Below are 17,510 nucleotides of genomic sequence, written 5' to 3' on the forward strand. Positions count from 1 at the left end.
AGCATGCTTCTGAGAGGTGCCTTACTCTAAGTTACTTCACATTCAGAAAACTTCCTCAGCTCAATCAAAATTATCATATATATTTTATATATTTCTACATATAAAAAACCTCACCTGCTTCCATCTGAAAATTTGTTTTCTAAAGCAGCATGAAATGCCCCGAGTATTCCAATTTTATGTGTCTGCAAATAATAATTCAAGCACAAACATGTCAGCTGTATCACTCTCTACCTGTTATTCCAATGCAACTGCCTGGATGGAAAAGAAAAAGGCAGGGCAAATGAACCCCTTGATCCACACTCAAAAAAAAAAACAAAATGAAAATTAAAAAAAAAAAAAAAAAAAGAGATGCGTCTTCCTTTTTCTACTATCTCAATTACCATGTGGATTTAGAGAAATAATTTTAATTAAGATGTAACTATTTCCCCCAAGAGAAATTCTCACAGAACTAGATATTGAATTTTCCAGCCTCAGAATTGAAAGAAAACTTTGAAAATAGTTATTTAAAATAAATTGCAAATTAGAAATCCAGAAGTGGCATAAAATAACTAAAAATTATAATTAAAGAATATAATTTTAATTGTGTAGATACACAATTGTGTAATATAAAATTACACAATAATAAATTACAGAAGTCAGACTTTTTTTTTTTTTTTTTAAATCCTCACTTATCTTTTCACTTTTTTTCCCTAGTTTGCTCAGCCTTTTCTCCTAAAGCTTTCATCATCAACTGCTTAGGGTCATATGTCTGAATTTACAATGTAGTAACCATGAATCCAGTAAACTCAGGAATACAAAGGTTTTAAAACAAATCTAAAATTCAGTAAAGTGTGGAAATGCTGTTAGGACACGTAACTATCAATAGATATCCTAGTGTGAAGCTAAGCAGCAGCTATCTATTACAGTTATGGCACCTTTATATTTGTAGCCTGAGCTTAAAAGGAATCTTCAAGGTCCACAGTTCATCCTTCCCCTTGCCACAGAAATGCTGCTCAACTTCGAGGCCTGTATTTATTTAAAGTTTTCAACATTCATGCAAAATACCTGCACAGAGGTAACTGCTGTTGTAGTGAATCGTACCATCACCTTCAACTAATCCCTACTGGAAGTCTTTGGCTTTCTTAGTTAAAATCTGCACACTGCTTAAGAAAAAAAGAAAAAAAAAGTGCTTTTGGTAAAGCAATTTAATGAATTGCTTGATACATATTTTACTTTTAGAGCCAGTAACCTGTATACACTTATTTTATGCCACGCAACAACAGCAAAACGCAAGTAGGGCACCACTGTCAACTCACTTTGGCATCACCAGAGTAACAAACCTCCCTCCTCTTGCCCTTCCTTTACAAGCATCTCTGGCATGCTTCACAATCCCTAACTTACTGTCACTTTCCTTTTTTAAGGATGTTGAAATTATTTTTCTTGCCTGTACTTCTTTCTTTGTTCAGCACTTATTCCGCATTTTTCCTTTCAAAGGAAGCACAAAAATCATTAAATCTTCCATAGCCTAGATTAATAATTACATATTTACACAAAATCACTCGCATTTGCAAGAAGAAGCTACACTTACATACTCAGACTAGGACCATTAAGTGTTCAATTTTAAGATCCAAAGCAAGACCAATTGTCTTCTTAAGCATCAGTCCCAACATAGCATTGATTTTTCTTCCAAGCACAGTGGAGCCATGGTGAGTCATCAAGCCAAATTTAGGATTAGTATTTCTCTAGATGAGCGCATTAATTGAAGGCACACGGTACATTTCCTTTTTCAACGTAGGAACAAGAGGTTTTTTCTCTGGTGCCATGAAATTGGGCAAAGGAACAGCTTTGGAATCTAAAAGCTCTCTCACAAATGCAGAGCTTCTCTGAACCCTTTCCAAACTAGGATGCTCTTCTTACAGTTGGACTTCTGATTTTAACTCTAAAACCACACAAAAGTCTTACAATAGCAGCTTTATTTCTGATGAAGTATTCACCATTTATTCACTTGTATACCATGAAAACAGTTGTAAGATAAGTGCAGTTGCAGCAAGTAAAGAACTTCTCTTAATATGTAAAATCAAGGACCATCCACTCCCCCCAGTTATCCAACAAAAAAATATCCCCTACAGTCTCCAAAGCAGAACAGAAATCAGAGTGTAGAAGAAATACACAGAAATAAGTAATCAAGATTAAAATGTTTCTTTACAAGTTCATTATGAAGCTAACAAAACATTTCAAACATGGAGAAGACTAGCCTCAGAGATATGTTTGTGTATTTGTTTATGTATTTAGCAGGAAGAATGTATACACGTGTTTCTTTGCGGTATGATATTAAACAGGAGAGATTCACCTACGTACTGGGTTTATGTGGCAAGGTTTTGGTAGTGGGGGGCTGCAGGGGTGGCCTCTGTGAGCAGAGCCCAGCAGCCGCCCCATGCCCCAGATCAGAGCCAGCTCCAGATGGCTCCAAAAGGGACCCAACGCTGGCCAGAGCTGAGCCGGTAATGTTCATTGTGCCTCTGGGAAAGCAGTTTTAAGGAAGGGAAAAAACTCCTGCACAACAGCAGCCGGGAGAGCGAGGAGTGAGAAGCAGCCCTGCAGCCCCCAGGTGAGTGCAGCAGGAGGGCAGGAGGTGCTCCAGGCACAGGGCATCAGTTCCCCTGCGGGCTGTGGAGAGGCCCCTGGTGGAGCAGGCTGTCCCCCTGCAGCCCATGGGTCCCACATGGAGCAGATCTCCACGCTGCAGCCCCCCCATGGGTGGAGGAGCCCCCGGTGGAGCAGGTGGATGTGGCCTGGAGGAGGCTGCGGCCCATGGAGAGCCCCCACAGGAGCAGGCCCCGGGCCGGAGCTGCAGCCCGTGGAGAGGAGCCCATGCAGGAGCAGGGGGCTGGAGGGATTTAGATGTTATCTAAATCACCTTTCCTGAGAGACAGAGTGGTTGCAGAGAATAAGATAATACAGCGTCATGAACAAGAAGGACCAGAAGAACTTGAAGCACCAGCTGACCTGTGCAGTGCTTCAGAATTTAGCCAGAAGTCTTAGAACGAGGAAGTCAATTAATGCACTTTGAAAACAGTTGCACAACTGTGAGCCCGCCTGTTTTTAAGTGAAACAAAATCCTCCCACCTATTGTAAGAATATTTCCCACCTTAAATTCATGGTGCATAATTAGCAGCAGAATAAAAGGTACTTAATAAACAAACGTGAAATCCTTTTACTGAAGGCTTGGTTTGGTTCAGAGACGAACGATTGGCAAATCCCACTCAGAATCTGTATTTGCAAACATTTTAACATGTCAATCATTACGAGGCAGAAGGAATCACAAACTAGAAGTTACATATTTGACTGAAATAACACAACAGATCTCCTAATCAGAATATGAGCTAGATTAAGTTCATCTATACACTAAAAGCTTTACTATCGTTTGATACTGTAGGTTTTTCTACTAACCCAAAGACAGAGGGTATCCAAACACCCAGATCAGAACCTCACTTAATCTGGAAAATAGAAACTAGTTACAAATCACACAACGTGATGTATGATACTTTGTTTTGTAAAGGAAGAAGGATTTTACAGATACTTCACATGTGTTTTTAACCATGCATCTGAAACCAATGCTAAACTATAACACCAGGTGGCACAATCACAATGCCAAAGATGCTCTCTCACTGCCCCCCAGCAAAGGTCCAGCCCCAAAACAAGCTGTGCAACCAAACAGAAGTACAAAAACCACCTGTCTAAGGTGAAACTGAAAACACCTGACACTCCAACACCCTTCGTGAAAAGAGGAAGAGATGATTAACCAAACAAATGCATCCTATTTGCTCACAATCATCAAGTTTAACTTCAGGCATCTTTTTATTCATTCACCATCCCCTTCGAACATCAGGTCACAGCAGCAGTCCCTGCCTTGTTACACAGGATGAAGAATAGGCAGAACCTGGCATTCAAGTCCTCATTACCTTGTTAACTCAAATGGACATCTGTGAGTTTATATTCAGAGATAAGGTAGCAATCAATCAGAAAAAAAAAAAAATAGGATGCTATGAATGATGCTTTGAGACACCAACAGGAAATGGTATTTACCTAATTGTGGCACTTGCTTCTCTTAGACAAGCTAAAACCATTTCACAAGCAACAATAAACATTGCCATCTTCTCAAATCTGAAAACATCTATCAAGAAGTATCAAGACCTCCAAAATATTTTACATGCCTTTCCCCAAGAGCTTACAACTTCTAGAAAAAAAGGAATATATATACAAGAAAATAATGATTCTAAACTGTTAGAGAGAAGGCACCTATAACATGAAATATCACCATTGGTCCTTGAAACTCATCAGGATTTGCAACCTTTCCAGTTGTTAGCTGACTCTTCACTTTCTAGATCCACAGATGAGTGCTAGAACAGGTACCGATTGTCAAAAAGTGAGTTCTTTATCAGCACATACATAAAGATATCAACAATATTCAGCAAACGCATGTTTTTGGCAACAAATACATGGAGCTCCACCTCAGGGCCTCAATTCCTGTCATATCTAGGTTAGTAATAAATATTACCTTGATATATTATCGGTTCAATTTAAACCTAATCAGAACTAGATCCAGTGTTACCATATGTTAACGATGCGAAGTGCACCATTTGCTTGCATGCCATTCTTTCCAGAACACGATCCTTGGACAGAGAAGGTAAGGAACGCACTGTTAAACTTCACACAGCACTTCCACATGCCAGTTAAGATCGCTCAGTGTCATTTAATAACTTCTTTGACAGATGAAAGGGATGTGACAGAGGATAGAATTCACTGATCACAAGTTATTTACACCGCAGCTTCCCCAAAAGGTGAACATCTCAGCCACACAATTCTGTTAAGCTTAAGTAACAAATAATCAAGCTCTCCCCCCTGCAAATGGGCAAATCGATTCTACCACTCCGTATCTAGCTCCTGCAGCTGTACAACAGCTATCAAGAAGGGCTATAATGTTTTTACAAGTGTTTGGAACTATCTTCACAGGGGACAAAACCAGATAAAAATCTTTCATCGCCTATTCACATCACCTTTCTAACACACTATGGTTTGTTCTTAAGCACAATCTCAGTAAGTAGTGCTGTTTTTCTCGCATATCTGATAAGCAAAAAGCTCTCCAGCCTTATTACAAGGAACAAGGAATTCCCCTATCATTCCAGAGCCTCCTAACAAGTTTATTGAGTTTCACCATTCATTAATCCTTCACTAGAATTTCCCTTGACAAATTATTCATCTGCTAATGTTCCTCCATCTATTTCCACCTACCACAATATAAGCTTGTATAGATTGATATATCATTTTATCAAGAGGGATGTTATTTGTTTACGACATCAGATTCCATTAAAAAAAAGAAAAAAAACACCATCTATATTACATAAAGATGCTGATAGCTGAAGAACCTGAAAATCACATGACATGGAAAAAAAATTGTTGGCTTTGAAGAACAAAAGACACTATTTCACGAGAGAACAAGGCTAAAGTCACAGATAGATACTCTATACCAGATAGTCTATATAAAGTCACACAAAGATATTTTCTGGATAAACTGTCCTCTCCCTCCCCTATTCCCCTCCCCATCCTGTCACAACAAATGGTCCATGCCTTAGAATAGTGTCTTCAAGGACTGTCCAGTGCTCTCAGAAAGGTGAAGAAACTGAACACCAACTGAAACACCAAACAGGCGCAGTGAATTGCCATCCTTAAAATTGGTACCCCCCCGCTTTGGGGTTTTGAAGTGTAAGAAGAGCAAAGGCAGATGTCATAAAGTACAGATCAAGATACTTATTCAGCAAGAAAGCAGAAGCAAAAATCTAGTCATGCTGAAGTAGATAATCTGGTATACTACTGAAGACCACAGATCAAGTTTATTTTTCTTCTTACATGAATGACTATTACCAATTGACAGGCTCCAAAGAGAGAAGAAAAAAAAAAAATTGCTCTGAACATCAGTGTTCTCCAGTAAAAAAAATCGACAAAGGAATAACTAGATTTGCCTTTGAAAGGCATTTAAGTATTTCATGAATTTCAGAGCCTCCAAATAACTTAACGCCTCCCACATATAGCTAGGTCTCTCGTTTTATTATAATCAATATCCACCAACAAGCTAGAAAGCAGTGTAGCAATTCTTAACCATAAAAAAATAAAAATAAAAAATCTTCCACTGATTCTAGAAACTTACTCAAATTAAGAAAATAAAAAAATGCCTTTGTTTCCTTCTTATTCTCTCCCAGAAGAGGGTAACCCCTTAATAAAATATATATTTGTGATTCTGTTTAGCTTGTCTTACAGGAACAAAATGAACTTGATAAGATTTACACTAGCTTCAGTGTGCTACTGCTCTTTTCTGCACTTTCAGTAGTAACTTGCTGAGAAAAAAAAAGTGCTAGAATAACTCCCAGAAGGGGAAAAAAAAAAAAAAAAAAAGAAAGAAAAAGAAAGAAAAGGAAAAACAAAGCAGTTGTGAAAGTTTCATTCATTTAATTTGATTTAAATATATATATATATACACTTGAATATTTTGCCTCTTTGAATACCAGAAGGGGCACAGAAATAACACATTGTGGAAAGACTACATATTAAGAAAAAAAAAAAAAAAAATCCTACAGTTGACCAGTATATTTACATTTGAAACGTAGAAGATTACAAACGAATTTTGTAATGAAACTATGAATGCTGATTATTGCAACAGAAAATCTCAGCATTTGGAAAAAAAAAAAAAAAAAAAAGGAAAGAAAAAACAGCAAACAATTGTTGAACATAAACAGAAAACGAGCTAGTTTAATCTATCAATTTTACCAGGACATATAAACATTTTAAGCCTGGAGCAGCTGCAAGTTGTTCATAAAATCCATAGGTAAATCTACACTTATATATCTCTGGAAAAGAATTAGATGGGTTATTATTTTATAGGATGACCTTAACATATTTAAGGTACAACCTACAAACCCTTGTATTTATACAGGACAGCCCAGTAAGAAAGCCAACTAGGTGGCAAATATTAGAAGTCCTCTACATAGTCAGAAAGCTCTTCCCCAGGCTTAAAGAAGTCATGCTATCAGCTAAAAAAATATTCCCAAATCATAAAAGAAAAAACAAGACAAAAATTGTTGCACAGGATACCTGCAGTCATATAGGACATTAGGAACAGATACCTCTTAAAAGGTCTGACTGTCAACTACACCCTCCAAATCCACACCCCTAGACAAAATCTGCTCAGCAAATACATAATTCACTTTTACCAACAGTCTACTCTACTCACAAATATTCTCATAAGAAAAAAAAAATTGGCAAGAAAGTTCCTCCTCATGTTTCCAGCCACATTGCTAGAGGGTTAGTGGGTTTCAGATAATGTTTACTAGAATAAGAACAAGAAAAGCAAGACCTATAGCTCAGCTTCCCTATGGATGATCTAATGGGGTGGGGAGCAGAAGTCACCCCTGAAAAGTTTGCTTTTATAAAAAATAAATAAAAAAGCTAACAGCTAACATGGGATTACTGTGTTTACAGTTCTGATTTCAAGATAAACAACTGTTCATTTCCAATTCATCTCCCTACTACATAATAATTCTACAGGCATTTAGAAGTGTATACAGATATAAAAGATATAAAGAAAGACAGCTGTGCTATGTTTAGGTGGCATCTCTGACAGGAAAAAAAAAAATCCAAAAGATCTATTTCACAGGAGAATGAAATGCAGCATTTTGTTTCTGTGGAACTTTCCTCAGGTAAAGCTCTCTAGAAGTCTAAACACATGAAGAATTAGGTGGAAATATCTGGGTATAAAATTAATTATTTGGAGATCCATTAAAAAAAAAAAAAAAAAAGTATTTTAAAACTATGTGGAGCAAGCATGTGGTTTTCTTCTCCCCTCCTCCCCCAAACTTTATCTTTAAGGATCGTGCACTGAGAAAAGCTCAAGTTTTGAATCTCATCCAAAGTATGGAAGACAAAACAAGGGATGGAGGGGAGCATACATCTGAGTACAAACCCAGGAAGTATAAAGTATCTTTTTGCCTTACACTGAGGGCACAAATGGACAAGGGTTACTGACAGAGACGCTTATCTTCACAAATCTTAATGGGGCTCTGCAACCAGCTGATGAGGCCTCAGGGAGTTCTCAAAAAGATTTTCATGAAGGAGTCATGAACAAAAACCTTTAGGAGATGGTAATGCTGTACTGAAGATTATTACCACGCTGGGGTGCAGGGCTGATGAGCGTATTTTGTCTGGGGAGCATTTCTGAGGCGCTTACCTCCTTTGAAGTCTCTTGGCGTCAGGATGAATGCTAGCTGTCCTCGGGCTGCCATCCCTTTGAGGGGAGGGAGATACAGATGAGCCCAAAGGTTCTCTTCTAAACACAAGTCCTTATGCAAGCTGGCCAAAAGGTCCCTGCAATCAAAGAAATCATTGTGGTTTTGCATGTGGCGCATTTATGTCCTTTAATCAAGGTTTGTCAGCCATCTAACGTTCAACCACAAAGGAAAAAATAAATAAACGCATCTGCCAGGTAGCCAACGCAGAACAGAGACTAAGGAGAAAGAAGAATTGTTGGACACTGTGTACTCCACGAAAAACACAGGCAATGTGATTTTTCAGACTAAGCAGAACAGCACCCTCAGGGGACAGTATTATGTATGTATAATTGTATAAAAAAAATGCTATTTGCTTTTGGAATCATTTTCCAACACACTGGAATTCCTGCCTTGTTCAGATCCCAAGGAAAAGAGAATTGTCATTTCTAGACATGAGGACTAGTCAATGCATCCTACAACCTAACGCAGCAGTCCCTCTTCAACCATGACCTCTTGCAGATACCATGGCAGTATACAACTGATCCCGAAATGCATTCTTTTTGCTGTGCGCTAGTCTAACAGAGCTTGCAGAGCCACTCGCTAGAGGAAAAAAAAAGAAAAAAACAATGAAAGTTCTGTCGCACTGATAAAAGATCCCTTTTGCACAATATTTAGATTTAGCAGACTTGTGTTAGCATCCCAACATACTAGAGCCACGAGCTCCGTGTTTCCCTTCCCCTGAGTCATCCCTAACAGTGTCCATATTCTCAGGCTCCTTGGCGTGTTTCCTGGGGACATGCCCTTCCGTCACAGAGCAGCATCCTTACAGCCCAGCTGTCACAAGCCTGGGCTTGTCATACTAAGCACATGATTCCCCAAAGCCCCAAGCTGATGGGCAACCTTAGGTCACACCAAACCCAAACTGCGCTGTAGTAAAAGCAAACAGACGCATAATTCCTGTGGCGGCTGCAAAACCGGTTCCTAGCTAATAAGCACGAAAAACTTACACAAGTAGAGAACTGCTCCCATTTCACTTTCTAAAGCAGTGGGCAACCACTTCTACAGAACACTGCACAGCCTGGGAGAGGAACTCACTGGGAGCAGCCCTGCAGGGAAGGACGTGGGGGTGCTGGTGGCCAAACAGCTCGCCACCAGCAGCAGTGTGTGCCTGCAGCCCAGCAGGCCGACTGCATCCTGGGCTGCACCCCCAGAGGGGTGGCCAGCAGGGAGGGAGGGGATTGTGCCCCTCTGCTCTGCTCTGCTCTGCTCTGCCCTGGGGAGGCCACACCTGGAGGGCTGCGTCCAGGCCTGGGGGCACAGCACAAGGAGGGCGTGGGGCTGTCAGAGCGGGGCCAGGGGAGGGCCACGAAGGTGCTCAGAGGGCTGGAGCACCTCTCCTGTGGAGACAGGCTGAGGGAGCTGGGGATGTTCAGCCTGGAGAAGAGAAGGCTCTGGGGAGATGTCACCGCAGACTTAATGGGGGCTTATAAAAAAGACAGAGGGTGACTTTTTACACAGAAAGGTAGTGATACAACAAGGAGAAATGGTTTTAAACTAAAAGAAGGTACATTTAGGTTAGATACCTGAAAGAAGTTCTTCACTGTGAGGGTGGTGAGGCGCTGGCACAGGCTGCCCAGAGAAGCTGTGGGTGCCCCATCCCTGGAGGTGCTCAAGGCCAGGCTGGATGGGGCTGTGGGCAGCCTGGGCTGGGGGGAGGTGTCCCTGCCCATGGCAGGGGGTTGGAACTGGGTCATCTTTAAGGTCACTTCCAACCCAGACCATTCTGTGGTTCTATGAACACTAAGTGTATAGAAGTCCATACTCTTCCATTTTGCACTCATCTATAGCCAGTTTCCCTCTTAACTCTTCAAAAGTGGAGGTGGTAGGTGAAAAAACATGTTGCTTACACCCATCACACTTTTAACAGTTAAGCTTTTTTATCCCCTAGCATGGCTGACAATAGACATTCCCTTCCTCCCTGTCCACCAGGCAAAAAACTACTTCATAACCATGCCTACCTAGTCCATACTTAGTGGGAAAGAAATAACTTCAATCTGTGGCAGATCTTTTCCCAAAGATCAATGAGTGAGTGATCCATAATCAAATCATAATCTATACGGAGCTGAATTTTACAGAGAAGACCACCAAATGATTATTAATACTTGACAAAGTCCCAAAATAAGAAATTGAAAGCAAAAGTATGTCAATGTTAGTTTGCAGAATTCATTCCTCCAGGCAAACTGCATTATTAACAAAAGCAAAACTATCAAGTCAACTTCTTTGCATCCAATGAATAAAAAGGAATTAGATAAAAAAAATCCACCAAAATGCCACCCTACTTGCACATAAGTATCTTAGACCTATTTCACTGCAATAGCTGCTATCAATTACACTCAGCTCTTACAAATTACCACCTGCTCTGGACCAGAAACAGACTTCCAAGAGAAAAAAAATGAGGCACACAGGAACCCCTTCACCTCCATTGTCCAGAAGACAATTTTTCTAATGCTTCCATCTGTTCCTGCTTACCACTACGTCAAATTAAATTCCAAAGGAAAGGTACAACTCAAGTTTTCTTCTCCTTTGTAGAAATATCAATCCACCCATCAGTTTAATCCTTTCTACCACTTATGTGTACAACTCCCCGGATCTTTTGCATCCCTGCTCTGCAGCCTCTAAGTCTTTATTTCTCTTTTCCTTTTCACTGATGCATTCACATTATCACTGAACCCCACTGCTCCTTTTACAGAATATTCATAGGCCAATCCTTTTTCTAAACCCTTAGCTACTGATGAAGCTGTATTTATCAGCCCTAAAATTGGCTGGGATCTTCAACCCAGGCTTCTGCCAAGCTCATTCCTCCAATCCCTGTAAAACACGTAATTTCCACTTTCCCTCTCAAACAACACTTCCTTTGGCATCTAATTACTGTTAAAACCACCCTCTATTCACACCCCTCATTTCCATTTTGCCTTCCTCCCTGTGTTTGCATTTCCTTCATACAAATTGCTGTTTCAAGGAGCTGTTAAAGAAAGCAGAGCAGGAAAAAGCCTCAGAATCTCCAAATGACCTTTTTTCCCCCCAACTGTTGTTACGTAGTAGCTTAAGAATGTCTTAGTATGGTGAAAAAAGCGGGGAAAAAAATAGAGAAACAAACCTTAAGAGCTTAGTTGAAAACACTGGTTCCTAAAACATCACAGTTCTTTTCATCAGAACTAACACAGCACAAACCTATTTATTCACTGTGGGACTTTCCTTTAGAAGTTCACTATTTCCGAGTTTCTAAGCTACTTTTCAAATAACAGTTTCTGAAAGCTATACATTCAAGCATTTTGGTATGTTTATTGACTTGTTCCGTAAGGTGCCATGATGTTATTCCTTTACACATGGGAAGAACGTGACATTTTTCCTTTTACACAACCACCTCCATTCAAACCACATGAAGACCTAAGCTTCATTTGGCCTGAAGAACTGTACAAATGCCCAAAGATATTGAAGGAAAAGAAAATTTACTGAGCAATAAAAACTGCCTAATGTTAACACTGGAGATATGACACAAACATAGTAACTATTATGAGACAAGATTATGGTGGAGAGAAGTTTATAATCAACATGGCAAACATCCTAGAGGCACCCAAGAACATAAGATCAATATAGATTGGTGGTCATCCTCCAGGAGACCTCTTTGGGCAATACACACACCAGCATTACTGCTGGCTGATTAAAAAGGTTTCATACATAACGAAGTGGCAGTGTGTGCCCATAAAACAGCGCACCATCTCCTCCACTACCCCCTACTTTAAAAAAAATAAAATAAAAATTAGTTTTGCCTACTCACTGAGCTGAACCTCTTCACTCAAAGTGCAAAAAGGTGCTGGTGCTAGGGCGAGGAAGCGGCGAGTCACAAGGCAGAGCTGGACTTCCCCTTGCAGCAGCAGACGAACAAAGCTCGCACCTCGATGCCATACTGACATTCCCTTTTCAGATATCTCACAGGCCAGCAGTTACCACACACCACAAAAGGACATATGTCAAGCAATGTTATACGCTGCTAAAAAACCCTGCTAAGTCATCCTGATCTGTATGGCCAAGCTAAATATGAGGCTTCCTGTTACAGCTTCAACAAGCAACAAAGCTTGTTACCAAAAAAAAGTGATCCCTCTCTCCCTTAGCCTCCCAATTTCTGGGCTTACCCCCTCCACCTTTTTTTGCCTTGAACCCACACCACCTGTCTGGCTAATCCGTAAGAGGTGATTTTGGAAGGGGTGGAACATGAAAGCAGGATGGGAATGAGATGCTATTGCTGCTTATTTCAGCAGCAACCAGCTGTGAGATCAGCCTAAAAACAGGTATCAAAACGTGAAATTATGGAGCTTTCAAGGGTTATCACAACAAGCATGACACATACGACTTCCAAGAGACAGTATTTTACATTGAGCTTTCTAAAATTTGATTTAAAACAACATGGTTAAGTACCTAGCTGTTGGACAGCATGAAATATGGTTATTACAAATTCTCAGTTTGCCTTCAGATATACTAGTGATGCCTCCCAATCTCAATAGGCCAGTACAGTAAGAATTATTTACCCAAAAAAGTGTTGCAGTTCAGAAACGATTACACTGATAAACAGGAAAAATTCTTGAAGTCACTATGTACTAGATAGATTTTTTCACAGATTCAAAAAAAAATAATATCTACATTAGATTCCAGAAATAAGAATCTCTTGGACCACTGAAAGTAAAGGAACAAAAAATTTGAGTCGCAAATAGAAATAATATCTTTGAATAAAGACAATGCAAATGAGGAACTCCTTTCTCTTTAAAGAGCACAAGAAAAGGCTACAGGCAAACACTCAAGTAGTAAAGACTATAGGCAACTAAGGTTCAGACTTGCAAGGTAATCGTCTCTGAAATTTGAAAGGAGCAAACTATTTTCAGTGTGAACAGGGCCTCGGCATAAAACCACCCATGCTAGAAACAGAATATACAGGTTCTTTCATAGACTCTTGCTTTTGTCTTATTTATGGCTGTTATGGGCTGTGTTAATGGAAGCTTTCAACATCTTCTTTAAATAGGTACTCCACCCAGACCTGAAAGCCTAGCAGAACTGTTCCAGAAACTCCCTTCTTGCCTCCATCAGGGCTGTCCAGGCAGATGGCATTTTCTCATTTACAGTGGGCAAGAGAGGACAGACACCTGTCCAACTCCTCTGCCAGGACAGAACCAGGGGGTTTATGAGGGGCTTTGGAAGGAAAGCAAGAATACCTGTACAGGAACTGCCTGACGTGGAGTCGTGCCTCATTTTGTTCCTAACACACTCACTTAGGGTCACATCAGTTCAAAAATCCTCATAAATGTTAAAGCAAGCCAGTTAAAGCTGTAAAGCAAAAGGATGCTGACATAAAACATGTTAAAGTCACATATAAACACTTGCATTCAACATTACGTTATGTAAATAGCCGTGGCAAGAATATTCAACATATGCACTCTAACACCCTTGAGTTTACTGAGGTATGCAAGCTTTTATCTTCCCTTTAAAAAAGTACACGTCATTTCTAGATGTAATTCTCTTAGCTTGGCCATTCACCCATGGCATCCTGTCCTATTTTGGTACAACAGGTTAGAAAGCACTGACCCATCAGCACTTCAACAAGCATAAGTTTCCATATGTCCAGATAAGCCATTTCCCAACCTTCTCTTGGATAAAAATCAAGGCTGAACTTCAGCCTGTCCCTGGAATATGGGCTTTCCAGACCTCAAACTGTTCCTGAAGCTCTCCACTGAACGCATTCCAGCCCCGCAGTGAACTGGACACTGTTATTTCAGGAATCACTGATGCCATCTCCACCAAGGCCCTAGCCAATACGTGATTTATTTTGGCTTAGCTACAGCGTTACTTACGGACCTCACGTTCATCTGACTGTCTAAAATAAACTATACCTTACTTTCAGAATCACTGCTTTTCAAAAAATATATACTCCTAGACTTCATTTACCTGAGCGTATTGTTCTACAGAGCCCAGTTAACCAAACTTCATAGAAGTGGCACATTTTCAAGGCTATATGGTGTCATTCATAAAAGTTAACCAGCAGCTATTTTCTGTTTTCTTGCCGTATGTATGAATGACAGTTTGACTTAGAGCTGTAATTGCAGTATAACAAGACATAGAAGTAACTACTGGTGCAGGTATAAAGTAAAAGAAAAATGATCAGCAGCTAGCCTTTAAGACTCTTACCACTGTCAGTTCTTTTTATAGATTTCTTTTTTAATCATTCTTAAATAGTTTTACAGAATGCAAAGCCTTCCAGGTAAAAAGAAGCAGGAAATAAACCAGAAGTCTGGGTCTCACTGGATCCAGTTTAAGCAGTTCAAAAGAGGGCATCTCCAAAGCTACAAAGGGTGCCAGAAAAATACATCTGAAAGATGAAAAAACATGACCTTAGAGATTTATTTTTTTCTAAATACATTATAGAACTGGGTAAATATTGGTTTTCTGTCACTAGTATCTGTTTATATTGAATGCTGAAACTACTTAGTGATCATTTGCTCTATCATTACATTCATCTGTAGAGAAGTCTATGACAGGGACTTAAAGACTACATATATATATACACACACATTATATATGTACGTATACATACATGAACATGTACATCTCAGTTTTTATCCATATATTAAGCTTGGCTTTGAGTAACACACATATATGCAAAAAAAAAAAAAAAAGGGCCAAGATTATCCAAAACTAATCTTCAATCATATAAGGACAAAATAACAGAAACTAATACATTTCTAAGTAGTAATCCAAGAAAAAATAAATACGAAAATATTATGAAGTTACAATAAAACAATGATTAATGTTACTAACACAGCTGAAGAAAAAAAATTCAGAAAGGCATCTCCATCTTGGAATTAAAACAGATTCCAAACAGCTTGGACTGAACAGGACAAGAGGAACAACTTTAGAAACAAATCTAAGCTCTTGAAAAGCTGGTGAAGCAGAGGGAGATGCAGAAAGCAGAGCTGACTGGCTCCTACAGAGAAAGAAGTTTTGGAATAAATGGCACAGCAACACTGTTAAAAGGATATAGTACAGCAAAACTCAGAAGAGATGGAAAATAACTTTAGATAATTTAAAAACAAGAAGATTGACAAGAAATGCAGAGAATCCTTACTCCATTAAAAAGGAAGCAGTGGATGCTGTTACCTAAAATCTAAAGAAGGCGACAGACCCAGCCAGGTTTCATAAATCAGCTTTGTAAGAATCTAAAACGAGCTATATTCCTCTGCATGGAGCATTTAATCAGATCACAGGCAGAGCAGATGAACCTTTCATTTGGAAGAGATTAAAGAACAGATATGGCCCCCACAGTAGAGAGAATGGAGTCATTGCCCACTTCATTAGGCCTACTTCATGAAGGAGCACTGGTACAGGTTTTTTAACGCACCGTGGCAGATACGGAGTCAGTCCCTTTAGATATATGCACCCATATAAACCATGTTGCTGTGATATGCTCCAAGAGCAACCATCTAGTTATTTATGACCTCCTGTAACAGACAAAAACCCTTTGTGCTAATAGAGTGGGAACATGAACATACCATATTTTGAAGTGTGCCCTTCGTACTTGCATTTCTGTTTTATATAAAGACTTTGGGGTTTCTGACAAGGAGCCATTCCTCAAATTAATTTATATTCACAACCCACTTCGTTACTGCTTATAGCTTTGTTTAAACAAACTCAGCAATTACACACAAACCTCCAACCAAAAAACCTAGAGAGAAAGAAGACCTGTTCCATGCAAGCAGAAAGCTGTTTTTTAAGTCTCACTTTCCATGTTAAAGTTAATACTTCACACATATAGATATGGCTTATTCTCTGGATATAAAAAAAATGCTATAAAGTAAGTATGTTCCTGAAAAGATGAACTCAAAATATATATAATTTAAAAATAAGGTAAGAAAATTTCGCAAGGTACATCATACTGCTCTGAAAAGCATAGCTAAAAACCACTTTTAGAAACAAGTATTTCTAGGACGCAGCAACTGTCATTAACTCATTAGAGATACCACCCATTTTTAGTTGTACTTCCACATCTGTGTTGTTCTGGAGACACCAAAAGCTTGACGAGCTATTCTCACGAACATCACGACACCAGTAAGAGGCCTCAGGCACGCACAGCAATATTATACAAGCCTTCTAAAATTTCAAGCAACAGCTCCCTTAACACACTAGCTTGTATAATCACGTAGCTGAACTGAAGCAGGCATTGAATAACAGAGAACGAAGAGCAGTAGAAGAAGGATTTCTCAAAGAAATATGATTCAGATGTTTATAAATGAAAGAAAAACTACCTAAACATTCCAGCTACCTGGAGATCCTTCAGAAATGTAAGTTTTCATGGTATTACCATCACGTTAACCACCCTTAATGAAAATAAAGAATACCTTTAAAATGTTTGACAGATTTTAAGATGTCATAACTGGTCTTCTGCAGCTCCACAAGCTTTCCCTACAAAGGGACATGAAATATTCATCATCGGGTCTGCAGAGTCCCAGATGGGACAGAAATACTTCTTTTCTGGTGCCTTCAAACTGGTTATAACAATATAAATACCAGAAAGTTCTCATAAAAGCTACTTATTCCTACTTAACAATTGACATGGGAATACTTGAGGGGAAAAAAAAGAAGTTATTACATAATAAAAGACACCTCTTCAGCTCACAAAAGGATGTGTAAGAAACCCAAGGAAACAAAGGCTGATCTGGAGCATGAAGAATAAAGAAAATGAGAGGGAGAGAGAGAGAGAAAGATAGAGCATAATTGTTATTGGAATCATTATTTGCCTGTCAAATGTAATTCACAGAAAATCAATTTAACACTTCTCTACAAAAAAGCTCCTCTTTCTGCCCATGATCCATCCACCAGACACAGGGCCAGTTCTCATCACCCAGCACAGGCTTTAAAGAATAATACTTGCTGCAGTGGCAGGCAACATGCCCTAAGATCTTACGTTTTCCTGCTTGATCACTTCAAGGAATATCATTCTGTGAGGAAAAACCTGATCTCTTTCTTGTAATTAGTGCTAAAATCTCATGGATATTGACAGAATTAAATGATGGTCAGACCTTTCGCTAAATATGGCAATCTCAGCTTGCACAGGCAACGAAGATCTGAAGCAAATAAACCTGGATTCCCAGCCAAGACTATTAACCAATT

General features: G+C 39.3%; 1 protein-coding gene across 3 annotated transcripts in view; it reads right to left on the minus strand.

Annotated features, from left to right (window-relative positions):
* STK24 (serine/threonine kinase 24) overlaps positions 1–17,510 on the minus strand; it is a 56,718-nt gene that overhangs the window by 24,416 nt on the left and 14,792 nt on the right. Inside the window, exon 1 of one of the 3 annotated variants that reach the window (XM_084524163.1) lies at positions 8,258–8,394. The exons of the other annotated variants lie outside the window; for them this stretch is intronic. The gene's annotated coding sequence lies outside the window, so the exon portion shown is untranslated. Of the gene's footprint in view, positions 1–8,257; positions 8,395–17,510 lie in introns of those variants that run through there. 3 annotated transcript variants of the gene reach the window in all.

This window comes from Aythya ferina (genome assembly GCF_964211825.1).
Source record: "Aythya ferina genome assembly, chromosome: 1".
Lineage (NCBI taxonomy): Eukaryota > Metazoa > Chordata > Aves > Anseriformes > Anatidae > Aythya > Aythya ferina.